Consider the following 13,374-nt stretch of genomic DNA (forward strand, 5'->3'; position numbering starts at 1 on the left):
AATTTGCCTGGGAGTTTGCTGGACCACTAAGCTGAAGAACACAGCATCAGGCTTGCATTTGTGGGCTGGAGAACTGTGAATAAAGCATTGGAACTGCACTTTCCTGTGTCCTTGTGTCCTTTTTACAATACCTGCCCTGCCTACCACATTCACCATCACCTTTAATGTCATTACTGCCCTGGGGTTTAGCTCTACCTGTGGAGAGGTGTACCAACTCTGCTGCATCACCATCAGCCCCAGTGGTCTCTTCAAGCAAGTCGACTAACACCTTGATTGCCGAGATCCACAGGTGACATCACAAACAATTTCCCTTTTCCCATAAACTTTATTCCCCTTGTCATTATCACTCTTTTATTGGATGCCCAGGGCCACTGAATGGGTCACTGCTGCCGTGATAAATCCTCTTTAAGAACTGAACCAAATGCTCCAAATGGATACCCAGCTTATACTCGAGTCAATAAGTTTGCCCGGTTTTTCGTGGCAAAATTAGGTGTCCCGGCTTATACTCGGTCAACTTATACTCGAGTATATACGGTAATAGGTCCAATGGTCCAACAATAGACAAACCCATCTTGAGGTGACCTTGCAGTCACTTACCACTAATTGCTGATTAGTTCACTCAATGAAATCTATTAGATCTCCTTGAATATATGTCGTATGTATGCTATAATAACAATAAAGATAATGAAGCATTTAAAATGGAAGTGCACATTTTCTTGAGCCAAGGAAAATGTTACATAGTAATTATTTTCAGTAACTTGCAAAAAGTAGTTTTTATATTTGAATAATGACCCAAGTCTATTATATTGCACCTATAACCTGACATGTTGATCCAGAGGAAGGAAAGAAAACATGAGACAAATGCTAAATGTCCCATATTAGAGAAAAAATTCCTTCCCGATTTTATATATGCCAATCAGACTAATTAACTGGATGAACGTGCCATCACAGAATCTAGTACCTATAACCTGTAATATTGTATTTTTCAAGAAAGACATCCAGGCCTCCTTGTAGCTTTGCAGTGAATAAACCATCACAGCCTCATGTGGCAGAGAGTTCCATAATCTCATTTCTTCTACAGTAACTTTCTTTCTTCTCCGTGTAGAGAATGCCCTCGTGCCATTGTCGCAGGCCTAGGTGTAAAAAATATAATTAGAAAGATATGTACACTTTCCATTCATATATTTGAACAATTTAGTCAGATTCCCCTCCCCCTCAAGCCATCATTTTTCCAAACTGAATAATTCCTAAATAATTACCTTAATAACAATGGTCGCTCTTTATGGTATCTGCTATAGTTCAACTTCTTAAACACTGGAGCCAAAAATCGTACACCGTATTCTAAGTGCAGCCACAATGCTGACTTGTAGAGATGCAAAACTATGTTCTTGTCACCACATCTATGCCTGTTTTAATGTATCCCAGAGAACAAAGTGACGCTTTAACCCTTGTACTTCCAATGTCAGATGTGGGTGTATGGAGTCCAAATCACTCAATACACATTGGTGCCAGCTATGGTATACAGCCAGTACCTGCCTCTTACAGCAGCAATCAGAGCTAGCTCTGATTGATGCTTAACTGCTTAATTGTGGATTTATGGAACTAACTGCTTAATTGTAATGTTTAATTTCTTACCACAGCAGGTAACAGCATGAAAAGTCCAATCTGTAGGCAGCATGTTATAGAGCTGATCAGATTGATATCTAGTTTAGTGAGAAAATATTTAGTATAACCTGTGCTTTAACATTTTAAACCTCTGCTCTTTCTTGTATTTTTGGGTGGTCCCATCAGTGACTGACAGCGATCTCTATGAACACTTATACAAAGAACGCTGTCAGTCACTGATAGGACCGTCCACTGGATCAAAAATCCCCTAAAGAGCAGAGGATTAAGTGATAAAAACACAGGTTATACTGAATCTTTTCTCACAAAACTATACATCATTCTGCTCAGTTCTCCCTACTCTATAACATGGTGCCTGCAGATTGGACTGTATGTTCATGGTGACACGTTCTCTTTAAGCAGCATGAACCTGGTAGAACTGATGGGCTGTCATGGCAGCCAGAAACCTGCTAAAGGCTACCATCACTGCAATCTTGATACTTCTGTGAAGACCACCCACAGGCTTAGCTTTATAAAAGACTATATACACTGCAGTACGGAAGTATTGCAGTATATAGCAGAAGTGATCAAACAATTGCAGGTTCAAGCCCTCTGTAGGCAATAAAAAAGTTTAAAAAAAAAGTTTTACTCAGTTTAAAATAAACATTTTTTTTTCTATTGCCACCTCCATAAAAGTCTAATCTACCAACATCTAGAATTATTTAACCTGTAGGGTAAATTGGGTAAAAAAAAAATTTAAAACACCAGATTTTTTTTTTTTCACAGCAGCTTTCCAAAAGAAATACAATAAAAAGGCAGTCAAACCATCCTAGGCACCTTAAAATAGTACTAGTAAAAACTACCGCTGATCATGCAAAGATCAAGTCCTAACATAGTTACATTGACAGAAAAATAAAAAAGCTAGGGGGTCTCAGAAAATGTTTAAAAATACAACTTTTTTTATACAGATGCAAAACTTTTTTAACTAATAAAATAAAAAAAACCTACGGTATATAAGTTTGGTATCGCTGTAATTGTACTAACCTGTAGGATATGTTGCCAGGTCATTCTTGAATAAAAACTGTAAAATAAAAAATAAAAAAAATAAGGAATTGCATTTTTTCACCATTTCACCTAACTTGGATTTAATCAGTACATTATTTGGTAAAATGAATGGTGTCAAAACTACACTTATACCGCATAAAATAAGCCCATATATGGCTATGTCAATTGAAAATTAAAAAATTATGGCTTTTGGAGGAAGTAGAGGAAAGAACAATAGCGATAATAAGAAAATTTGCCCAGTAGGACTGTTAAAGTGAATCTATCAGCAGGTTTTTGCAATGTAATCTGAGGACAGCATGATCTCAGGGCCAAGACCCTGATTCCAGTGATGTGTCACTTACTAGGCATTCTGTTATACAGAGCTCAGTATTCAGGGAACTGCTAGATCTTTACAGAGAAAACAGTGAGTGACACATTGACACGTTGTTGGAATCAGGGTCTCAGATTGCATAGCAAAAACGCAGTGACAGATTCCCTTTAATGCACCCAGATAGCCACAAAAGGGCTAATGATAGCTGAGTACCCTTATTATTATTATTATTTATTATTATAGCGCTGAACACCCTTCTTTTAAGAAGTCTAGGTAGTGTAAAATGGAAAGCTAGGAGTTACTTGTACATGTATAATAAACCAATGAAAGATTTAAAGAGACAGTGTACCTGTGTTTACCTATGTGTGCAGTTGAGTGAGCCAATCTATGTTCCTCATTCTACAGCTGATATAAGGCAAATTGCATGTGCAGCATTCAGTACAATAAACCATAGCTCCCATCAATCCCAGATTCTGCGGAACTGTCCAGATTTGAGTGACACCCCTCTCTGACGTCTTCATCACTGTGTTGCTCCTCCTCGGCGGGCGTGCCTGCATATCTCTGCTCAAATCATTAATTAAATTATAGCATTCACCCCATCTCTTCGGACTCAAACCTGTATCTCTAAGTTCGCAGGCTGAAGCTCTATGAGATGCAGCCCACAATGATGTAGATAGGAGCTGTATTGCAGGAAGCGAACCCAGAAGCAGATTATACATGTCCATCGAGATACAATGTGTAAAACAATGTATTTCTATGCTCCCTGCATACTAGAGGCGAGGAAAAAGTCACATTTTTTGTCCTAATAAAGTACTAAAACTAATAAAAAGCAATTACAAAAATGAAATTTTTCTTTTTTGTTAATCTCTCCAGTATTTGAACCAACAACCTTTAACATAACAGGCAGGAGCTAAAGCAATCGAGGCAGATTGTACTGATGGATTGTACACAACAGTGTATTTCTATTTATTTGTATTCTATTGGGGGAATAAAAGATTTTTACATATTATAACATTGCAAAAAATAATGAAAAACTCTTGATAATGAGAAAATATATCATTCTTAAGGCTTTTCAAAAAATATAAATAATAAACATCACAAATCAGCAAATAACAGACTTAGGCTAGGGTCACATTGCGTTATGTGACCGCGTTTAACGGACTACGTTACACCGCGGCATAACGCGGTGTTAACGTAGTCCGTTAACGCCGCCATAGCCTGTAATGGTGAGCGCGTCGCTAGCGCCCGCCCACATTGGGCGGGCGCTAGCGATGTCGCGTCATTTGAGTGACGGACCTCGGACGCTGCTTGCAGCGTCCGCGGCGCGCCCGAGGTCCGTTCCTCGCTGGTGCAGATCGGGGATCTGCGCTAGCGGGGACACCGAACGCGGACCCTAGGGAAGCATTGCGTTAGCGCAACCCGCTAGCGCTATGCGCTTAGCGGATTGCCCTAACGCAATGTGACCCTAGCCTTATCGTAATGACGCTGCACAACACAGCGATCAGATTATTTACGGGAATTGGTAAATGAAGTAAAAAATATGGAGTAATTGATATTTTTTTCTATTACACTCATAAAAAATAATACAAAGGTAACGTTGAGGCCGTGTTCACATGTAGCATAAATACTAAGTTCTTCCTACTGCTTTTTTTCTGCAGGTGTCCTCACAACACACCAATTTTCTCTGTTTATGTTTATGTTTTTCATGTGACGGTCAGTTTTTTTAAATTTGTGCTCATTAGCCTTCTGACTGAGCACTCTGCCTCTTATCCTCAGGTGTTTTTAATCAAAGCAGGACCCTACCCCTCCACAGAGATATAGATTTCCGTCCAACAGAGAATTACCATTATGTTCCCATACAGATGAAGACTTTATTCTAAGAGAGGAATGGCATTGTTAGGTCCTGAAAATGAGAAACACCTTAATGTGGCTTCCAGGTACACATGAATTGGTCAATTTATGCGCTATGCATGCTCAAATTTTCTTATTTCTAGTGCAGTAATGCAATTCAATTTTCATATTTCATATTTGCATGCTATGGCGCTACAGAGTACTGCTTTATTTGTTTGATTGTTTATGAGTTGGTGACTCTAGGTAAGCAAATGTTCACACTTAGTTTATGTTTGGATGTGACAATCAGTTTTTTGAAATTTGTAAAAAATTGCAGTTGCTTTTTAAACCCTTTTCCGAAATCGGGCGTAATAGTACGCCAATGTCGGACTCCCTACCTTTGATGTGGGCTACGGCGGTGAGCCCACATCTTTCCTGGGACATGTCACCTGTTTTGAACAGGTGACATGTGCCCGCAATAGCCATGGGTGGAATCGCTATTAACCAGTTAAATGCCGCTGTCAAACTCTGACAGCAGCATTTAACAAGTGGCAATCACATCGGAAATCCACCCACCCATGATCGCGGGTCACTGGTATGTTGGCATGACAACCAGAGGTCTCCTGGATACCTCTATGGTTGTCAGTGCTAGATTACTGTGAGCGCCACCCAGTGAACGGCGCTCATAGCAAGTGAGTAATTCTGCTACATAGAAGCGATCTGATTATCGCCTCAATGTAGCAGAGCCGATCAGGTCGTAGCAGCTTCTAGTCTCCTATAAAAAAAATAAAAGTTAAAATCACCCCCCTTTTGCCCCATTCAAAATAAAACAATAAAAAAAATCAAACATATACATATTTTGAATCGCCGCATTCAGAATCGCCCAATCTATCAATAAAAAAAGGATTAACCTGCCTAAACGGCCTAGCGAGAAAAAAGTCAAAACACCAGAATTACGTTTTTATGGTCGCCTGCGACATTGCATTAAAATGCAATAATGGGCGATCAAAAGATGGTATCTGCACCAAAATGGTAATATTAAAAACGTCAGCTCGGCACGTAAAACATAAGCCCTCACCCAACCCGAGATCATGAAAAATAGAGACGCTATGGGTATTGGAAAATGGCCAAAAAAAGCCAAACAAAAAAACAAGTGTGGGATTGCACTTTTTTTGCAATTTCACCGCACTTTGAATTTTTTTCCCATTTTTCAGTACACAATATTTTAAAACCAATGGTGTCTTTCAAAAATACCACTCGTCCCGTATAAAGCAAGCCCTCACAAAGTTGTGAGAAACGCTCTTCTGTGACTCCGCCGAATATTAACTGGGTTTTTTTGGGGTGAGGGGGGAGCAAATAGAAGTTTTATTATGGGACCCAAACATTTCTATGTACGCCCCTGCCACACATCTTGGACCTTCCATTCACATGTCACTCCTAAGCTATGGGTTGGGGACCCCTAACTTAGAGAATTCACCAGATGGAAATTGCAGATAGGCAACTGTAACCAAATCTAAAATATGGAAGTTAATATATCTGGCATCTTATCTAATAGTTTGTATAATGTAGTGAATTTCTGTACCTTGTATATTATTTTGTTTTGTCATTCAGAAGAGGACCAGCTTTATATCCTATACATGACCTCTACTAATTCTGTACATGATCTCTACTGATTTTTCTTTTGGATTGCCTTGTCCCATACCATATTAATCAGTTCTGCTAAGGGTTAAGATATAGTTCTATGACCTCTAAAACAATGTACACTGTGATTATTTTTTCCTTCCATAAAGTCAATTTTCGGGTAAATAACTCAAAGCCTAGGTTTCTATTGATACAGGAAAGATAGCAGAAATTACATCACAATCCGAAATAACAAGTATGTTGCCAAATTGCAAAGACATATTGCACATTATTTTCAAATATCTAGTCCAAGATAAATGTGAGCTGCTTTGTGCCAAACTGAAAACTGCTAGCATCACTAGTAAAAGAACAGCTCGATCTTCTTCTTATGCTTCTGGGGACAATTTATTACTTTTTTTTTTTTTTAACTAGCAATGCACAAATTTTGCTCTCTTTGAATTTCCATCAAAGACTTAAGTACTTGAGGGCAATATGTGCCCCAGGTTGATTTATGTGCTATGCTTTCATTTTTCTGTATTATATGTACATCACTGAACTATTCCATGCTTTAAGCTGTAAACTGTAAATTAAGGCAGGAACAATACATTTCCTAACCCCTGGCTCTCTGGCATTATGGATTAATACTTATCTACAGCATAGCCCTGAGAATAGAAAATTATATACATTTCCTATAAATATATATATATATATATATATATATATATATATATATATACAGTGCCTACAAGTAGTATTCAACCCCCTGCAGATTTAGCAGGTTTACACGTTTGGAATTAACTTGGCATTGTGACATTTGGACTGTAGATCAGCCTGGAAGTGTGACATGCACTGCAGCAAAAAAGAATGTTATTTCTTTGTTTATTTTTTTTTTAAAATTGGGAAAAGTTTTTTCAGAGGGTCATTTATTATTCAACCCCTCAACCCATCAGAATTCTGTTTGGTTCCCCTAAAGTATTAAGAAGTAGTTCAGGCACAAAGAACAATGAGCTTCACATGTTTGGATTAATTATCTCTTTTTCCAGCCTTTTCTGACTATTTAAGACCCTCCCCAAACTTGTGAACAGCACTCAAACATGGTCAACATGGGAAAGACAAAGGAGCATTCCAAGGCCATCAGAGACAAGATCATGGAGGGTCACAAGGCTGGCAAGGGGTACAAAACCCTTTCCAAGGAGTAGGGCCTACCTGTCTCCACTGTTGGGAGCATCATTCGGAAGTGGAAGGCTTATGGAACTACTGTTAGTCTTCCACGGCCTGGACAGCCTTTGAAAGTTTCCTCCCGTGCCGAGGCCAGGCTTGTCCGAAGAGTCAAGGCTAACCCAAGGACAACAAGGAAGGAGCTCCGGGAAGATCTCATGGCAGTGGGGACATTGGTTTCAGTCAATACCATAAGTAACGTACTCCACCGCAATGGTCTCCGTTCCAGACGAGCCCGTAAGGTACCTTTACTTTCAAAGCGTCATGTCAAGGCTCGTCTACAGTTTGCTCATGATCACTTGGAGGACTCTGAGACTGACTGGTTCAAGGTTCTCTGGTCTGATGAGACCAAGATCGAGATCTTTGGTGCCAACCACACACGTGACATTTGGAGACTGGATGGCACTGCATACGACCCCAAGAATACCATCCCTACAGTCAAGCATGGTGGTGGCAGCATCATGCTGTGGGGCTGTTTCTCAGCCAAGGGGCCTGGCCATCTGGTCCTCATCCATGGGAAGATGGATAGCACGGCCTACCTGGAGATTTTGGCCAAGAACCTCTGCTCCTCCATCAAGGATCTTAAGATGGGTCGTCATTTCATCTTCCAACAAGACAACGACCCAAAGCACACAGCCAAGAAAACCAAGGCCTGGTTCAAGAGGCAAAAAATCAAGGTGTTGCCGTGGCCTAGTCAGTCTCCTGACCTTAACCCAATTAAAAACTTGTGGAAGGAGCTCAAGATTAAAGTCCACATGAGACACCCAAAGAACCTAGATAACTTGGAGAAGATCTGCATGGAGGAGTGGGCCAAGATAACTCCAGAGACCTGTGCCGGCCTGATCAGGTCTTATAAAAGACGATTATTAGCTGTAATTGCAAACAAAGGTTATTCCACAAAATATTAAACCTAGGGGTTGAATAATAATTGACCCACACTTTTATGTTTAAAATTTATAAAAATTTAACTGAGCAACAAAACTTTTTGGTTTGTAAGATTTATGCATCTGTTAATAAATCCTGCTCTTGTTTAAAGTTTGAAGGCTCTAACTTATTTGCATCTTATTAAACCTGCTAAATCTGCAGGGGGTTGAATACTACGTGTAGGCACTGTATATATATATATATATATATATATATATATATATATATATATATATATATATATTCATTCTCCACCCTTTGACTTTTCAGCCTTCAGTTTTTAAACTAATATTGTTTAAAAGTTCTTTTTTCCTACTATAGATGAGTCCAATTGCTCCCCACACCCACTTGAAGTATTTCTTTAACTCCCGTAGTTATTAACTCCATTCTAACATTAGACATAATGATCTGTCCATGTGACCTGGGTCTATCTTACCAGGGACGGATTATTACATTTGCACGATAGCCCGTGCACATGGGTGGTGTGCGGGCGATCGCCTCTGGGTGTCATCTAATTCTGACAGCTGACACCTGGCACTAAGTACCAGGAACGGTCACGCACGGCTCCCGGCACTCTAACACCTGAAATGATATGATCGAATAAGATTGCACCATTCTGGGAGGACTGACAGCCCCTCTGCCTTTGGATCGGAGACCCCGCGGCATGACGCGGGTTCCCAATCGTTGCCATGGTGACCCAATGTCGTTATGACGACATCCGGGTCACCAGAGCTAGGAAACATGCTGATCATGCACAATACATAATCAGCAAGCTCCTCTGTTAGTGCAAAGCTGACAGTTTCTACAGCATGGGGGATGCTGCTGCACAAAGCGATCAGCCTGCAAAAAATGATAGTCCCATAGTGGGACTAAGTAAAAAAGTAAAAAAAAAAAATTGTTAAATACTTGTAAAAATATTTTTTTTAAATCAAAAATAATAATAAAAAAATCAAAAGATACTGCCTCTAAATATTTGAATGAAAAAAATATACATAAACAATAAAAGTACACATATGTGGTATTGCCGCGTCCGCAACAATGCGACCTATAAAATTGTCGCACTAGTTAACCCCTTTAGTGAACACCATAAAAAACAATGCTTTATCCTCATACCGACGAACAAAAAGTGGAATAAAATGTGATCAAAAAGACAGATATAAATAAACATGGTACCACTGAAAACAGAATCTTGTCCCACAAAAAGCAAGCCACCATACAGCTCCATCAGCAAAAAAAAGAAAAAAGTTATAACTCTCAGAATAAAGTGATGCAAAATAAGTAATTTGTCTAAAAAATAGTTTTTATTGTGTAAAAGCACCAAAACATTAAAAAAAAAGATATAAGTGGGGGTATCGCTGTAATTGTTCTGACCCGAAGAATGAAATTGCCTTATCAATTTTACCACACAAGGAGTGGCATAACTCACCCCCCCCAAAAAAAAAAAAACAATGCTGAATTGCTAGGTTTTGTTCATTATACATACCTCCCAAAAATCAGAATAGAAAGCAATCAAAAAATGCAATGTGCCCGAAAATGGTACCAATATAAAAGATATCTCGTCCGGCAAAAAAAAAGCCATCACATGACTCTGTGGGCCAAAATATGGAAAAATTATAGCTCTCAAAATATGGTGATGCAAAAACTAGTTTTTGCAATAAAACACGTCTTTTAATGTGTCATATCAGCAAAACATGAAAACCCGATATAAATATGGTAGCGCTGTAATCACACCGACCCAAAGAATAAAGTCACCTAATCATTTACACTGCATGAGGAATAGTGTAAAAAATAAATAATACCAATTCTTCACCTGCTGTTGATTTTTTCATTCTGCCTCCCAAAGATCGCAGTAAGGCCGGCGTCACACTGGCGAGTTTTACGGACGTATGAGCGCAGAAAATACACCCGTAAAATACGCATAACACACGGCCCAATGATTCTCTATGGCCCAGCTCCTATCAGCCGTATTTTACTGATCCGTATTATACGGTCTTCTACGGCCGTACAAAATCGCAGCATGCTACGTTTGTCACCGTAATGCGCAAAAAAATTGCCAATGAAAGTCTATGGGGGTGAGAAAAATACGGATTACACATGGACCAGCAGTGTGACTTGCGAGAAATACGCACCGGTGTTAGAGAAAAGCCGGTAATTCAATTGCGGGCTTTTCATTTCTCCTTCACAAACCCGACATGATATGAGACATGGTTTACATACAGTAAACCATCTCATATCCCTTTTTTTTTTTTGCATATTCCACACTACTAATGTTAGTAGTGTGTATGTGCAAAATTTGGGCGCTGTAGCTGCTAAAATAAAGGGTTAAATTGCGGAAAAAATTGGCGCAATTTTCTCCGCCAGAGCAGTAAAGCCAGTGACTGAGGGCAGATATTAATAGCCTAGAGAGGGTCCATGGATATTGGACCCCCCTGGCTAAAAACATCTGCCCCCAGCCACCCCAGAAAAGGCACATCTGAAAGATGCGCCTATTCTGGCACTTGGCCACTCTCTTCCCATTCCCGTGTAGCGGTGGGATATGGGGTAATGAAGGGTTAATGTCACCTTGCTATTGTAAGGTGACATTAAGCCACGTTAATAATGGAGAGGCGTCAATTATGACACCTATCGATTATTAATCCAATTGTTCGAAATAGTTAATAAAATACACACACATAATTACAAAGTCCTTTAATGAAATAAAGACACATGTTGTTGTAATATTTTATTAGACTCTTAATCCACCTGAAGACCCTTGTCACCTGAAACAAAGTTTCAAAAAAACAAACAACAATATTCCATACCTTCCGTCGTTCTGTCCCACGTTGTAAATCCATCTGAAAGGGTTAACTAATTTTACAAGCAGAAGCCTGTTAATGCAGCCGCTTCTGCCTGTAAAAACCCGGGGAATGAATGGGAAGCAGGGTGACCTGTAGTTACCTTGAGTTGCGGTGATGCGCCCTCTGCTAGATGTCCTCATGAACTGGAGCCTTGGCATTTTTCCCACGCTCGAGTTCATATGAGGACATCCAGCAGGGGGCGCCTCACCGCAAAATGGGACAAGGCAATTAAAAATTAAAAAGCATAGATCTTTATTAAAACACTCCACAACGCGTTTCAATAGCGGCACGCTAAACCACATTTAGCGCCCACATATTTGGCATTTCTGTAGTGATCAGAGCCCACCTAATTTACAGGTGCGTATCTCCAGAAACATGAGCTGCGCATAATGCACTGGTCACTACAATGGCAGTTTGCAATTTTCACTCAGCAACATCCACTGCTGCTTGTTTCTGGAAAAAAAACTCATGAAGTCAAAATCATCACTATACCTGTAGATAAATTCCCAAAGAGTTATAGTTTCATAAATGGGGTCACTTGAGGGGGGATTCTATTTTCTAGCACTTAGGGGCTCTGTATATGGAATCCGCAAACTATTCTAGGAAAATCTGCGCTCCAGGAGGCAAGTAGCGCTCCATCCCTCCAGAGCCTCTCCGCATGGCTAAGTAGTACTGAACAGTCACATATGGGGTATTTCTACATTCTGCAGAAATTGTGGGACAAATTTTGGTGCCACTTTTACCATTTTCCCAGTATGTAAATGTAAAATTTGTGGCTAACACACAATATTGGTGGTAAAAATGAAAATAATTTTTCTTCACTGCCCAATGGTATAAAATTGTGTGACACACCCGTGGTGTCAATATAATCACTGCATCCCTAGATGAATTCAATGAGAAGTGTAGTTTGTAAAATGAGGTCATTTATGGGGGGTTCTATTGTATTGGCACCTCAGGGGCTCTGCCAATGTAACATGGCATGCTCAAACAAGTGCAGCAAAATCTGCACTGTAATATGCCGCTACTTCCCTTCTGAGCTTTGCACTCTGCCTCAAAAGTAGTTTTCGACCACATATAGGGTATTGGTGAACACAACAATTTGGGGGGTCTATTTCTCCTGTTACGCTTGTGAAAATACAACATTTTAAGCTGAAACAATTTTTGCTGGAGAAATGTGATTTTTTTTTTATTTTCACAGCTTAACTGTATAAAGTTTTGTGAAGCACTTGGGGCTTCAATGCACATCTAGATAAGTTCCATAAGGGGTCTCATTTCCTCACTTGTGGGGATTTCCACTGTTTAGGCTCATCAGGGGTTCACAAAACGCAACATGGCATCTGCTAATTATTCCAGTAAATTTTACTTTCAAAATGTCAGATTGCGTTCCCTCATTTCTGAGCCCTGCCATGTCCCCAAACAGTAGATTTCCAACACAGGTGAGGTATCGACATGCTAAGTATAAATTGCACAACAAATTGTATGGTCAATTTTCTCCTGTTACCCTTGTGAAAGTAAAAACAAAATAGGTCTAAAGGAACATTTTTATGAAAGAAAAGTAAATGTTTATTTTTTTCGTCCACATTCCAAAAATTCACGAAGAAGCTGAAGGATTAATAAACTTCTTGAATGTGGTTTTTAGTACCTTGAGGGGTGCAGTTTTCATAATGGTGTAACTTTTGGGTATTTTCTGTCATATAGGCCCCTCAAAATCACTTCAAATGTGAGATGGTCCCTAAAAAAAATTGTTTTGCAAATTTTGTTTTAAAAATTAGAAATTGCTGGTCAACTTTTAACCCTTATAACTTCCTAACAAAAAGAAAATATGCTTCAAAAGTTGTGCTTTTGTAATGTTATTTAATAACTATTATGTGTGATATGACTCTCTGATTTAAGAGTATAAAAATTAAGTTTGAAAATTGCTAAATTTCCGCCAAATTTCCGCTTTTTTCTCAGAACCAGTGGGATCCA

The sequence above is a fragment of the Ranitomeya variabilis genome, chromosome 3, assembly GCF_051348905.1.
Source record: "Ranitomeya variabilis isolate aRanVar5 chromosome 3, aRanVar5.hap1, whole genome shotgun sequence".
NCBI lineage: Eukaryota > Metazoa > Chordata > Amphibia > Anura > Dendrobatidae > Ranitomeya > Ranitomeya variabilis.